Below are 13611 nucleotides of genomic sequence, written 5' to 3'. Positions count from 1 at the left end.
GGGTGGGAGGGGACCCGGAGGGACCAGAACTTGCAAACGCAGTCATCAGCCGTGTGCAGAGAAAACCTCTTCACAGGACATTCCCCCTGAGTGTGCCGCAACGAGCAAGGGCCATTTCTGTGTCCTGGAAAAGCAGAGTTCTGCCTTCAGTATTTGAGGGGGAAAACTTCCAGTTCTGAGATTTTTTTTTTTTACTTTGGTCAGTACAGAAAAACATCATTTGCTTAAAAACACACGTGTCTGAGATGATAGAGGCCCCGCTAGACTGTCAGGAATAACAGAGTGAAGGCAGGTAGCATTTATAGTATTATGAAACACTCTCTGAGGCCCCCCCATGGATCTTCATACATATTTTTATGCAGAATAATTAATCAGGCACTCTGCCCAAAAGAAAATTTCCTTGGACAGTACAATCTGTTCATTGTTAAAATCCTTTTTAAAGGTAAAATGTGTCAAAAACTTCTATATGAAGAACAGTAACACCCAGTACCCACTGTCTTGCAAAAAGAATCCTTGTAATGAGCTGGTTACTAATAACAGGAAAGGAACAGAGGGAGGATCAGATATTACAGGCCTGTCACTTAGACAGCCTCACCGGGAAGCTGGACTTGAGGCTCCCCAGGGGGCAGCCAAGGGAAGGCTGGGGCCTGCCCCTGAAGTTGGGGGGAACCAGAGAAGGTGCTTGCTGTCAACCACACTGGACACAGAGATGGGCGTGGCCACTATAGGTGCAGGGAAATTTGGGATATTTAATCCCCTGAACAAAGAAGCCTGCTCTCTTGTGCTCTTGGTGAACCTGGGCTTGTGGGGTTCTCATGCTCCTGCCCCCCTGCATTCGCCCACATAGCCCACGGCCATGCGGACCCCACAGTGGACTGGTGGACTGCTAGCCTGATGCTGAGCCAGACCCGGCTGCAACGTGGAACAGAAGCTCCGGACACGGGCTTGGCCTCTAGCCCCACTGAAGCCCCAGCTGCACTTCTGCGACCGGACGAAGGGAAACGGGACTTTGGAAACTCAGGGGTGTAATCCCACGGAAATAAAACTTCCTACCCTATCTCATCCTCCCATGGGGGACTCTGGAAACGCTCCTTCCAGTGGTACCCCAAGAACCCCACTTGCACTGATGACACTCTTACGTGTGTAAAGAATATGCATTACTTTATCCGCATTTTCCAAAAGACATAAACCCCCCCGAGAATTCCTATTTGGGGCCGTTCGGTCAGTCTTACTATAGACATTGACGGAGCCTTTTATCAGTCACTTTGGGAAGTGAGAAATTACAAAATGGAAGATGAAAGGATCCTTTCCCTCTCTTCTTGTTCTGACTCTAGGCTCGGGTCAATCAAAGACGAGTCCCCGTGGAGGAGACGGCTCGTCATGCATCTTCTGGGCACTCAGCTCTTGCGGTGACTCCTGGCCCTTTGATGTTTTTCTCCTCCAACCCGGAGAGCCCGAGGAGCAGGTCCCTTCGGTCCTGATCCTTTCTCAGCAGTTCCCTTGGCAACCAGCTGCCTGGCTGGGGGACACGGACTGGCCACCAACAGCAGGCTCTTGTCTTCATGTGTCCAGGGCACACCTGGGCATTTCAGAGCTCGCAGCCTGGACACTTGCAGAAGGAGGTTGAAAACAACCGCCTCTTCTCTGAAATCAATAATGTTTCAGGCGTGTGCCTTCTGTCCTTCCCCTGAAGAAATCATCTCATCATCGGTCTCCCCACGTGCAGGGCTCTCTCCGCAATATTCTCTAGATTCAGGCTGAGTTACTGTTCAGGCAGGAAATGCGTCTAGTGGCATCAACTTATTACCGGATGTTAACCGGGAGGATCCTCGGATACCTGGACCGATGCCATATTCGCGCGCCGTGGGAGTTTACTTCTTAGACTGCACTCGGTTTTAAGGAAATCACTGTGAGTTATGTATTCATATTGAGTTGCAGTAGAAAATAATAGTCAGCCCTGGCCGGTTTGGCTCAGCGGTTAGAGCATCGGCCTGCGGTCCGGAGAGACCCGGGTTTGGTTCCCGCTAAGGGCACGTACCTCCATTGTAGTTTGTCCCCGGCCCTGGTTGGGTCGTGTGGGTGGCGACCACTCGATGTGTCCCTTTCACGTCGATGTTTTTTTTTCTCTCTCTCTCCCTCCCACTCTATCTGAACAAAATATCGAAAAATGTCCTCGGGTGAGGATAAAAAAAAAAACAACAACAACAACAAAAAAGAAAATAATGGTCATAATCTTAAAAGCTGAAACTCTCGAGGTCCTGTTTTATTTCCCAGGACCTGAGAAGACTCCCCTGTGTTCTGTGTCCTCTCTCCCTATGTGGGAGGTGAGGCTGCTGTTCAGACCTCTGCTGCAGGTGGACCTCAGGGCAACGCCTGAAGGTTGTCCTGCCGAACCACAGGTTCCCGGCCTCCTGGCCTCCGTGGGGCGCTCCAGGCTGTAGGGACACAGCGGCTCCCGGAGCCTCCCACGGATAGCTTAGGACACAGGTGCTCTGCAGAGCAGAGACAGGCTACTGTACACACAGCAGCTTCTCCTGAAAAGCGTAAATCAATGTCATTACCGAAGGCTTGATTCCTGAGGACGGGAGTTGTGAGGAGAACACAGAGATGGGAGCCAGGCACAGAATGTGGGGAGCCAGCTCCCCTCGGGGTCGGAGAGTGTGGAACTCCAGGCAGCCTGTGTGAGGAAGAGAGAGAGCTCATTAGCAAATCAATCCCTAACCCTCAAGCATTTACGACAGCCAGGAAAGCCTTTGGTGTTGTTTATGTGACAATAAACAGCTTTCATCCTTACTCCAGGTCTCAGACTAATGAGTGATACCCAGGGTCAGGTCTCCGGCCCTCCTTCAGTGACCCTTCTGCCAGCCTCGGCACCATGCTATTTACATATCAAAAAAGAGACAGCGATGCTTAGGCATGCAAATCCCATTCTTTAGGATTTGAAAGTGACCTCCAGGCCAGGAGGGTCCGGGTCGGAGGAGGGCTCTGCTGATTGGGAATTTCTCACCTCATGCTGCTGGCCTGATAAACCGAGGCCTCCTCTCTCTTCCTTCACAAGTATGACATCTGATTATCCCTGCGGCTGTCACAAGGTAATGATGTGTTTCAGAGATAGAAGTGACAGTGGAAATTATTCAGAGCGTCACACGCAGAGAGGGGAGTAAGCAAATGACATAGTCTATTAAGATCAATTTTTGAGAACTTGGATGCGTAAAATATCCACTTTAAGGAGAGAATCCCGCAAAGATATGATTTTGGGGGTATTCTTATACTCATTTATACTTGGGGAAACTACTTTTTTCTTTCTTAAAAAAAATGTGTTTTTGGTGTAACAGATGCTCTGAGTCCTGAGCATGGCAGAAGGCAACGTCATATTGAGCTTAGATAGTCATGTTGGCCTGCAGGATTTTTTTAAAGGGCCACATTGCACCGGGCTTGAGTGCACTGCCCCGGCAACGCATTTTTGATGGACTGTCTCCTGTTCTAGAGCAGGAGAGAACCACCGGCCTCTGCTCTGGGTTCTAGGGAAGCAGGAAGCAGCCCGCGCTGTGCGGTGGTGACCGATGCGAGGGGTCATCTGCACGGCTCCTTCAGCCAGCAGGGCTGGTCTTCGGGGCCCGCACGCCTTGCTCTGCTTTGCTCGGGACTTTGTCCCAGCTTACGCCCCCGTCCTGGGCACTATTCGACTGCCCATGCAGACGCGTGCAAAGAGGAGACCGTGCTTTTCCAAAGCTTTTTAATTAAGAAATAACCGCCCTGGCCGGTTTGGCTCAGCGGTTAGAGCGTCGGCCTGCGGTCCGGAGAGACCCGGGTTCGGTTCCCGCTAAGGGCACGTACTTCAATTGCAGTTTGTCCCCGGCCCTGGTTGGTCGTGCAGGTGGCAGCCATTCGATGTGTCCCTTTCACATCGATGTTTCTCTCTCTCTCTCTCTCCCTCCCACTCTATCTGTACAAAAATTGGAAAAATGTCCTTGGGTGAGGATAAAAAAAAAAATTAAGAAATAACCCAGGGATCAACGTTTTGCCACCCTAAAACTGCCTCTTGGAATATTGATTTTAAGCTGGTTATTAAGACACAAAAGACTCAGAAATAATGTTTGACCCTCCCCCTTTTCTGCACAAGAGTCTGGAGGGAAGACCTGTTCCCGAGGGAAGCAGCATGCTCACCTCGGCCTCATTTGAATTAAGTGGGGAGAGTGGAAGACTCCAGGCGGGGCTGGGAGCTGGGTCAGCCCCTGTCCCACTGTGTCTGGGTCCCAGCAAGAATTCGCCTGCCGCACTTGTCCAGCTCCCAACTACCTGCAAATTGCCTGTTTCCTTTGAAATCTTTGACCCCTCCCCCCTTTTTCCTCTGTCCATTAATGACATAGAAATCTCAACTGTCCACTGCAATTTGGAGGTCTCACATCTTACACCTCCTGCCATATACTTCTGTCATAAACTGTAGACATTTTCTCCTGTTAATCTGTCTCTGCTGATTTGATTGTTAGCCCTGTTAGAAGAACTTAGACTATGAGAGAAAAATTATTTTAAAATATTTTTTTTCTTTATTGACTGTATAAAGAGAGGAAGGGGGAGGGAGAGAGAGATGGAAACATCCATGAGAGAGAACATTGACTGTCCCCCTCTTGCAGGCCCCCACTGGGGATTTGGCCCACAACCTGGGCACGTGCCCCGACCAGGAATTGAACTGGCAACCTCTTGGTGCAGGGTCGACGCTCAACCACTGAGCCACACTGGCCAGGCAAAAATTGTTATTTTTTTTTTTTTATCTTCGCCTGAGGACATTTTTTTGTATTTATCTTCAAATAGAGCAGGAGGGAGAGAGGAGGGAAGAGAGAGAGAGAAACATCAATGTGAGAGAGACACATCGAGTGGCTGCCACCCACACGACCCCAACAGGGCCTGGGAACAAACTGCAACCAAGGTACATGCCCTTAGCGGGAACCGAACCCGGGTCTCTGGTCTGCAGTCCAAAGCTCTAACCGCTGAGCCACACTGGCAGGGTGAAAATTATTTCTTTTACCCCCACGACTCACACAGAGCAGAGCACAGCTCTGAGAGGGCCGCTGCGGGCTGTCACCACTATGTCAGCACCAGCCATGGGGCCTCTCGAGACTCCGGGAGCCCCCACTGTTCACTGAGGGAGCGTGCCTGGTCTCCCCCTGTGCTGTGAGGGTAGGGTTCTGGGGGGTACTGCTGGAGTGAGCATTTCCAGAGCCCCCACGGGAGGACGAGAGACAGTGGGAAGCTCGATTTTCGTGGGATCGCAGCCCTGGGGTCCGGTCTCCTCAGGGCAGCCGTGGGAGGAGTGGGGCTCACCACGCAGCCCAGCTCTCCCCAGCCCGCGGTGAGCCAGCGGTGAGCCCGAGGTGAGCCCGAGGTGAGCCCGCGGTGATCCAGCCGTGATCCAGCCGTGAGCCCGCCGTGAGCCCGCGTTCTCACTCTGGAACCCAGTAGCCCCCTCCTCCGTCAGAAGGTCTCGTACACCCGCACTGCCTCACCGTCTCTGGAGTTTTCACGCTTATGTGAGTTCTCGGTGCACGTGGATTCAAACTCTGATTTTTCCCCTGTTAACCTGCATCTGTTAAATTGATGATTAGCCCAGCAGAAGAATTTAGAAGGTGGGAGGGAAAGTATTAATATTGTTAGTCTGCATGTTTTGGTGGAAGTGGGGTTCTTAGGGTGCCGCAAAGAAAAGCGTTTCCTGGGGCCCCCATGGGAGGATGGGGTTTCCTCTTTGTGGGAAACTTTATTAACGATGTAAAATTAAAGGGGTTTCCCTTCGACGTCTCAGCTCTGTCCTCTGTCCGTCCTGCCACGGAAGAAGCCCAGTGTTGTCCTCAGTGGGCCCAGGATTAGGGCCACTGCCCAGGTCTCTGCTCCATACTCAAGCCCAGTCCGGTCCAGCACTCAGCTGGTCAGCGTGTGTCCCCAGCTGCAGTCCATGGCGTGTGGGTCTGCATGGCACCTGGGCCTTGTGGCTGCTTCAGGTCACATGGCGGGCGAGTGTGGGTCATGGAGCAAGAGAGGGTAAAGGGGAACCAGAGGCAAGAGAGAGGAAACCCTTTGGGGGTGTTAGCCTTCTAAGCTGTCACGAGCTTGCAGTGGCTCCGCCGTCCTAGTCAGTGATCTTTCTCCCTAGGACAGACTGACAGGCAGGCACCTTCTTTCAGTCACCCCGACTTTACTGTGTGTGTGCCGTCTCCCCCTTGTTCAGTCCCCTCCCCCAGCGATCGGCAGGGATGGACAGGTGGTTCCCTGGGGAGTGTGAAGCTGCCCTGAGGACCCTGCTTATAGTATCTGGCCTGCCCTTTGCTCTCTTCCTATTATTAATATTCATAGCTGGCTAATTACGACGCTAACACCCACACCCTCCATGGATTGGTTGATGCCCATCCACACTGGGGAGGGTCATCTGCTTCACTCATTCCATTGATTCCAAAGCTGACCTCTTCTGGAAACAGCCTCTCGGACACACCTGGAAATAACCAAACATCTGGGCCCTCTGCCACCCAGTCAGGTTCATGTACAAAGTTAACCGTCATGTACCAATATTTTTAAAAAGTCACACTTTAGAGTTTTTAAATACAAAGTATTTCAAAAATCTCTATCATATGTAGGACCCTTTTCATGATTTTAAATAGCGATTTTGAATGAGAACTTACTATTGAGCAATGGACTCCGTCTCATTCAGGATTTCTTAAAATTTTGACAGTCACTAAAATATACTGAGGACATTTTAATACATAGGATTCATTGCAACCCACGAAGGGGTATTATTAGTCAAATTCCTTGTACGTTGCAGTTCTTTGAAGTTTGTTATGGATGTAAAATTATAACGTTGGAAAAAAGTTAAAGCAAAGGTCAAATATTTATTTCACAAATTAATGGAGGAAAGAGAGGATGACAGGGAAGTATACAGAAGAGACTAAAATATAGAAAAGGAAACCACGCTGAAGTAAGTCATGGAAATTAAAAACTGCTAACACCCCACAGGGAAGCAAATCCACACTCTTGTTTTCTTTGTTTATTTTTTTCTTCCAGGTAGAAAGAACCTGCCCTCTGTTTGTCAGCCTTGAAATGCACTTACCAGTCTTCTATGAGTTAACATTTGACTTTATAAAATCTGGGCTCTAAGAATAGTAAATAATAAGTCTTGCACAGTTACGTTTTCTTAGAGCATATGATGGCCCGCAGGTGGGGTTGTTGGGAAAATACTTTTGTAAGATGCTGAAGACCACACTGAATCCTGTGGCTCTAGTCCCAAGGTCAGGGTGTTTCCATCAGAGGGGTGAGTGGGTACACGCGATGTGAGAAGTGAGCCCACTCTTGGACATAGGGTGCTGATAGTACCCAAACTTCTAAATGTAAGAAATAAACATCTGGTTAAAAAAAGTACTGACCGATTCTTTATAAAATATCTAACTATATAATAAGCATTTTCAGAGTGTTTACTAGGAGCCTTTGTTTGAAAGGATGAGATATCGGTGTGATTGAATATTAACTGGTTTGAATTTAATTTTTAAATTAAGAAATATTTTATATACATTTATTTCTATTATATTACTACATAGTGTAATAAAAAATGACAAAAATATACTATTACATAATGTTGTAGAGAAATAACAACCCCCTACACATATATAATACAGTCTAATTCAGCGGTTCTCAACCTGTGGGTTGCGACCCCTTTAGGGGTTGAACGACCCTTTCACAGGGGTCGCCTAAGACATAACAGTAGCAAAATTACAGTTATGAAGTAGCAACAAAAATAATTTTGTGGTTGGGGGTCACCACAACATGAGGAACTGTCTTAAAGGGTCGGGCATTAGGAAGGTTGAGAACCACCGGTAAGGAAAAGTATTCCATTATCATTAAAGTTTCGCATATATTTCTTTCCAACTACAATCGGTTCTCAATTTTAGTAACTACTAATTTGAATTTTGTGTTTATAAATTCTTGCTTTTTATTTTATTTTTTAAATTTTATTTTCTTTATTGATTTTAGAGAGAGGAAGGGAAAGGGAGAGAGAGATCGAAACATCGATGAGAGAGAACATCGATTGACTGCCTCCTGCATGCCCCCCACTGGGGGATTTGACCCACAGCCTGGGCATGTGCCCTGACTGGGAGTTGAATCAGTGAACTCTTGGTGCTCAACCACTGAGCCACACCGGCTGGACTTCTTCTTCTTCTTTTAATCTTTGCTTTCTAAAATAGTTTTTAATGAAGTCTTGATATCATACTGTATAGATTGATATCATACTGTATAGATTGATATCATACTGATATCAAATGATATCATACTGTATATGTAGTCTTGACTAGCCTTTTTCATTCAGAACTATCTTTTTAAGATTATCCATGTTAGGGTGTATAGCTCTTGCTCATTCTTTTTCATTTGGGTTCTTGCTATTTTTTATCTATAACAGACGTTGAAACCGTCGAGTCTTGTGCCTGTATTCTCGTGCAGTTCCTCAAAGACATGCACACTCTTGTAGGGGGACAGGCGCAAAGGTTTCATGCACCTTCGATGTTGTTACACAATTTCCAGTTGTTTCTAAGGGGCTGCACCAATTTATACCTTCACCAGTGACGTGTAAGATTACTGTTGCTCTACACTCTCGGTGTTACTGGGTATTGTCCGTTTTCAGCCTGGCCAATCTGCTGGGTAGGAAATCCTAACTGTGCTTGAAATTTTTGTTTCTCCCATTACTGAGGTTGAAAGCCTTTTTATGTATTTGTTTTCATCCATCTTTAGTTGAATACTTTTTCTTGCCTTTTCCCATGTTTTTATTCTTTCAACTTTTTAATTTTGAATGGGAGGGGTTCTCAGATGGACGCTGCTGCTCCTTCTCGTGAGTTCCGTGTGGCTGCCTCTTCACTGTTCCCTTAATAACATGATTTGATCAGAAACTTTTTACTTTGAAACAACTTCCGTTTGACGGAAAAGTTACAAGGATAACATGGTGACTCCCCCGACCTTTTCTGTAGTGCGCTGCACACATGGCTGTGCATAGTATTAGCATCAGTATCGCTGAGACGTTTGCAGCTGCAAAGCTCGTGTAACACGTATCCTGGGGATCAGCATCCGCGTGGGTCACACAGAAAGTCGTGTCTTCCCTAGATGTGCCGTCCCGAGTTGCTGAGTGTGTTATTTCCTCCCCTCGTGGACTCTCGTCTAGGGTATAACTGCTCATGCTGGCGCGACAGGACAACTGTGATCGAGGCAACGCCCGCCCATGACCTAATGGCAGCTGCGTTCTCACCGAGATGGAGTTGGCCGGAGCTCACAGCCTGGCTGTCGAGCAGCTAAGCACATTCGCCCGCACAAGTTGTAAATCAAACATTCCCACGGTTTTCGCTTGGAGGAGTTACATCTGGGCTCTACCCGAGATCTCTGCAGGGATGTTTCATTCAGAGCTCCTGACCCTTCATTCTCTGCTTCGGAATCAGCGCACTCACGGCAGCCTCGCCCCGTCACGGGAGGGCCCAGGGGCGCAGAGAGCTGCCTGGGTGCTGAGCTCCTGTTTTATCCCTAAGGCGCCGTAGTTCAAGGTCAGCGTGTTCTCCCCAGAGCAGAATGCTGCAGGGCTCCTCGGCCTGACCGGCTAGCGTGCTTTACAACTGTATAAAGATCAGTTGTTAGAGGTTTGCTTGTATTGTGTATTTGTTTTTCCCTCCTATGTACAAGAAAAGAATTACCTAAAATTTTCCCTGGTACCAGACTGTGGCAGATCTGTGTGAATGAGGGGAGAAGCATCAGCTGGAGAAAATGGGTTTCTGTCTCCTGGCTTCCTACGTGCTGCCCAGTCCGTGAGCATGGACTGTGACAGGTTACGCCGAGCCTCTCTTGGGGTGCCTGTGGAGAATTCAAATCTCGATATTTAGGTCCTGGTGAAGAAAAACATACACGACGAAGATATCAAGGTCATTCAGGTCATATCAGAAGGAACATACCGTGTCAAAATGACTGCTTGTTCACAGCAGGTGCGCTCTGGCATGACCACCCTCCTGCTGATGACCGGCCACGGGAAGGGAGTCCTGTTGCGGGAAACCAGAACTCGCCCAGAAAGACAAGCTCTGTCTATGGACCGTGCCTTTCTGGGTCCATTGCAAGGAAATGCGGACGGTCTGGGGGCATCACAGAAAGCCTGCTGAAGTGGGCCAGTTAGGGAGAATCCAATCTTGAAAGCCCTATCGTTGATGTGCACGTTATCCTTTAATTAGTGCAAGAACTAAAGTTAGTGAACGTTGGCCCTCATCTCAGATGTCTGCAAAGGATTAAACCTTCTTCCCCCGAGGCTTACCCATGGTGAGAGCAAACAGCGGGAGATGTACAAAGAGGACGTGCGACCTGAGATTAAGGGGCTTGGAGGCGAGAGGTCCCTGAACCCATGGACAAGCACCTCTCCTTCCTCAGGCTCGGAAGGTCGGAGTTTATCGTATTAAGGAAACGACGACTTCCTTAGATTTCACAAGTAGAGATGCCCAGGTCGTCTCTGGAGAGGTCATCAGTGCTGTGAAGGCTTCACAGTGTTGGGAAGAGGAGCGCAGTGAAATGAGAAGGCCTCAGGGGGACGCTGGAACTCACCCCACCCTTTCTGACCTGGCTGCTGGCAGCAGGGAGACCTGCCCTGTGCTGTCCCAGGCAGGGAAGGGTGGCCTTCTCCCGACTCCCTGGCAGGAGAAAGTGAAGGCAGAGGCTGAGGCTCAGCAGGGATCAAAAGAGGCTGAAGCAGGCTGGGGAGAGAGGACTTTGACCTCCTCCGTCTGACACTTTGTTTTTGTGTTTAAATGCATGTAGAAAATACTGTAGGTAATTGAAAGCTTCATTTCTTCTTTACCTTTTAATAAAGATCTAGCTTACAGTCAGATGTGCTTTTGAAAACACCTGCATTATTTTGTTTTTATAGCTCATGCTTATTAACAGCACACATCTCCTACATACAGAAAAACAAACCAAATACCCTCCACAAAAATGCCCCCATTTCAACCCAATGAGTTGTAGTCGAAAATATTTTTATTGTCTAATTTATGGGATTTCAAAAAATGCATGTACCGGCTGATTTCATATTATTGAGATTTACTGTTATTCATAGGAACTTAATTACTTACCTACCCTGTGCCCATGTTCCCTGCTTTCGTGGAGAAGATGTAAACCAAATACCATGAGAGAATAGGGGCGTTGTAGAAATAAAAATTTATTATGTCATGCGTTAAACACTTGTACGTGTGTGTCGTATAACTGCTCAGCCAGAGCCTCCGCACAGACGGGCTCATCCTGCTGAATGCGTTTATACTGCTAACTGGTGGAAAATATGAAGCCTTGCACTGTACAGTGTAGTACCTGAACTTCATCACGTTGGGAACGTGGACTTTACAGGAGGACTGGTTACTAACTGAACATAAGTTTGACTTTTGAATTCCTACAGTAAGATGAGGCAGACTCCTTAGTTTCACAGATTTCTTTCTTTCTTTGAATACCCGACTCTCACGGGTGAGTTTTCAGAACACTTCTAAACTGTTCTATTTTGGAACAGAATTTTTTTTCTCTTTCTCTCCAGTCTGTTTTTTATCCACCCCACCCCGCCGCCTGCCATCCTTCTCTTGACATTTCAATGTGTCCGGCCTTTAATGAGCCTCAGTGAAAGTTGGGAGACCGGGTATATTGGCAGGACAGCGTGAAGGGGAAGGGAAGAGCCCAGGTTGTGGCCCCCGCACATCTCCTTGACCGAACTGGAGAAAGAACCAATCCGTCTGCTCTGAACACGGGCGGCAGGTGAATGCCCGAATCCAAACCGCTATGTTGAACTTCAAGGTATCATCTGAATAATAAATTTAGAAAAATTTAAATTTTAGTTGGGAGTTTTTCTTTTTTAAAATATGTTTTTATTGATTTTTTAGAGAAAGGGGAAGGCAGAGGGAGAGAAGGGTTGTCTCCTGCATGCCTCCTACTGGGGATCGAACCTGCAACCCGGGCGTGTGCCCTGACCGGGAATCGAACCGGGGCCTCTCAGATCATGGGATGACACTCAATCCACTGACCACACGGGCCAGGGCAGTTGGGAGTCTTTAAAGTGGAATCATAATGTGCAAGCCAGGGTTGCATACTGTGCAAGGGATATTTAGTGATGAGTTTGCATGTAAGTGTGTTTGTATATCTCAATGAATGTATCAGTCAGGCTAGCCAATAATCTCCCTCTTGTAGTCTTTCTGCAACCTCGGAAGCCTGTCTACATTGTATTGTCAGTTGAAATTAAATGTATGTGTGTGTACAGCACTTATTCACATACTGTACTGTGTGTCAAACACTTCAAGCCTTGAGAACTAAGCTCAGTTTTGAGTAAGGGGGTTTATGTGTCCTGCTGACCTTCCAATTGCAATTGGATTTTGAGCATTCTTTTTTTCCCATTTTTGTACAAGACTTGTTAAAAATGAAGATCAATTTCTACAGGGCTTTTTATTTTGAAAATAACTTTACAACAGACACCTGTTTCTGCTAAGGAAGGCTAAAAGTTGCAGCGGGAATATTAATGGTTGGACAGCAAATCTTTAGGGTTCTAAGAGCATTCAGTATAAATGGTTTGTTTCGTCTTAGCATGTGAGCCCTGAGTGTTACCCAGGGGCTACTTCCCATTCTCCTCCAAAAGAGAATCTTGGAGTTCTCTGAGCCACACACACACACACACACACACGCACACGCACACACACACACACACACGCATGTATATAGACAGTGGAGATAACACCTAGAAAATAGAATACTTGTAGGTCATATACTAGTATCTCTGGAGACTTGGCTCTTTCATGCAGAAGAGAAATATGTTTCCGAGTTTAGCTTCTACTTGAGAATTATGGGACTGCGTGTTAGGGTTCTTCGGAGAGAGAGACCCAGTAGGTTACACATGAAGGTATTTATTACAAGGAATTGGCCGAGAGGGCCCACGATCTGCTGTCTGTAAGCTGGAGACCCAGGACGGCGGCAGGTGTCATTCCAGTCCAGGCTCAGGGTCGGAGAATCAGGAGGGCTGTGCTGTCCGCCCTGTTCTAGGGCCCCAAACAGCTGGGCAGCTCAGCTAGGCAGAGCTGTTTCTTGCTTCTTTGGCTGTTTTGCTCTGTTTGGCCCTCAGAGGCTGGGATGATGGAAGGCCATCAGCTGTACTCGGTCCACCCATCCAAATGCTCGTCCCTTCTGGGGACACCCTCCCAGACACACCCAGAAATGATGTTTGACCCAACATCTGGGCGCTCTGTCACTCAGTCAAGCTGACATACAAAGTTAACCGTCATGCACTAGTATTTCAAAAAAGTCAGACTTCAGAGTTTTCCAGTACAAGGTACTTCCCGTATTAAAAAAAAAAAAAAAAACAACACTGAAATTTATGACACGTCATGATTTCAAATAGTTGGATCATGTCCAACTCAATTATGTTTTTATAGCAATGGACATTTAATGAGTCTCTTTTAGGCGCATTCTTGTATTATCTACTTCTCTTTAATTCATCATTTCCTGGAGAGTCAAATGTGATTTAAATCTGGAAAGTTTAAGAATGGTAGCATGAAAAGAGGAAGTGGTATCTCAGCGGGCTTATAGGACAGCTCCCTG

The sequence above is a fragment of the Molossus molossus genome, unplaced genomic scaffold (genome assembly GCF_014108415.1).
Source record: "Molossus molossus isolate mMolMol1 unplaced genomic scaffold, mMolMol1.p scaffold_m16_p_4, whole genome shotgun sequence".
Taxonomy (NCBI): Eukaryota; Metazoa; Chordata; class Mammalia; order Chiroptera; family Molossidae; genus Molossus; species Molossus molossus.
The sequence above is the reverse complement of the archived record's forward strand: the minus strand, read 5'-3'. Positions refer to the sequence as shown.